Source organism: Myotis davidii, unplaced genomic scaffold (genome assembly GCF_000327345.1).
Source record: "Myotis davidii unplaced genomic scaffold, ASM32734v1 scaffold370, whole genome shotgun sequence".
In the NCBI taxonomy this organism is placed as follows: domain Eukaryota; kingdom Metazoa; phylum Chordata; class Mammalia; order Chiroptera; family Vespertilionidae; genus Myotis; species Myotis davidii.
In genome coordinates, this window is record NW_006288615.1 from 7,807,334 (window position 1) to 7,809,026 (window position 1,693).

Sequence of the window (1,693 nt, forward strand, 5' to 3'; positions counted from 1 at the left end):
CTCATCCCCATGGGCTCCCATGGTGGGAGGCCAAGGCCAAGCCTCCAGGCTGCAGATACAGTGGCCCCTGGGGGGGGGGGCTTGGTGCAGGCCCCTCCCCAGCCCTAGACCCTGGTGAGACAAGGTGTCTGGGCGAGCTTGGCCATGCTGGCCACCAGACTCTACCCTGGCTCTCCTCCTGTCATGGACATGACTTTGAGCTCTAGGCTCTTCGCTGAGTGTGGAGGTGATTTCGAAGCCATCACACTGCACTGTCCAGCTGGGGTCCAGGAATGGCCAGGCCTTAAGTGATACCACATGGAAGCCACACCTCATAGCCCAGGGACTTCGTGCTCATCCTTGTGGGAGAGCGGCCTCTCCAGCCCTCCCCCCCGACCAGGATGAGGGGAGGAGGCCTGGCCCTGAGGTCCTCTGATGCCAGCTGAGCAGCCAGGCTGAATCACATTCCTGAGGAATGAGGCAGCGGCCTGGTTATCACAGGCTGTCATTGCGGAGCCCACACTCAGAGGGCACAGACAGTCAGCAAATCCACCCTCCTCTCACATGGCTGGTCCGGTCGCAGGCCCTGGGCTCCTGGACCCCGGGCACGGAGGAGGGTCTGGAGGTGGCCGTCACCGTTAAGAATGTTCAACCCCAGTGCCAGCTCAGTGGCCCAAGGAGGCCATCACTGTGGTTTTAAATTTGCATTTCCAGGATAACTAATAATGTTGAGCTTCTTTTCACATGTTTATTTACCATTTTGTGAGTGCCTTTTCAAGTCTTTGCCCATTTAATAAAATAAGTGGTCCCTGCCCAGATGTTTATTCACAGCTGATCATGAGCCAGATTCACCGTCAGGTTCATCTGAGCATGGAGCCAAAAGATGAATTCACCCTCAGAGGCAGAGTTTGCTTTCAATCTCTAACTTTATGGGGGACATAAATTGTGAATTTTAAAAGTCAAGACCAGCATGAAGATGAGTTTCCGCTCAAGATCAAAGGGTTTTATACACAACCCTCAGCCAAGTCTCTGAGACACATGCTGTAACTGCTCAGGACAGCTCCAAGTCCAAGTCCGGACTCGCTGGGAGTGCTCAGGGAGGCAGAGCGGCTGGATGAGAGGGGCCGAGAGGTGGGGAGGGGAGGTAGGTGGACTCTGGGCAGCTTGCATCTCAGGCCTGGGTCAGCCAGCCTCTGACCCTCCCAGCTGTGTCTAGCTTTTCTCATGGCCAACCCCTACCTAACGTCAGAAAAGAAGGCTCCGGGGCACATCTGATGTCCTCCTGCTCAGACTCAGGAGCTGCCCCAGTCGCCTCTAGAAAGCCACATGCTCACCGCCATGGGGTGCTGGGCCTCGAAGCTGCAGGGACCGGGTAGCCTGCCTGCAGGATAGTGTTTGGGAGAGAAGCAGAACCCTCTTGGATGGCGTAAGTCCAGGGCACCCACTACCCGAGGAGGAGCCCTCCACGGCCAGGCCTGGAGAGCCATGAGCTTCCTCCCCTGCCCCTCAGGTTGCACTGAGTTCAATGACTATCTTTTTCTTTCTTTCTTTCTTTCTTTCTTTCTTTCTTTCTTTCTTTCTTTCTTTCTTTCTCTTTCTTTCTTTCTTTCTTTCTTTCTTTCTTTCTCTTTCTTTCTTTCTTTCTTTCTTTCCTTCTCTTTCTTTCTTTCTTTCTTTCTTTCTTTCTTTCTTTCTTTCTTTCTTTCTTTCTTTT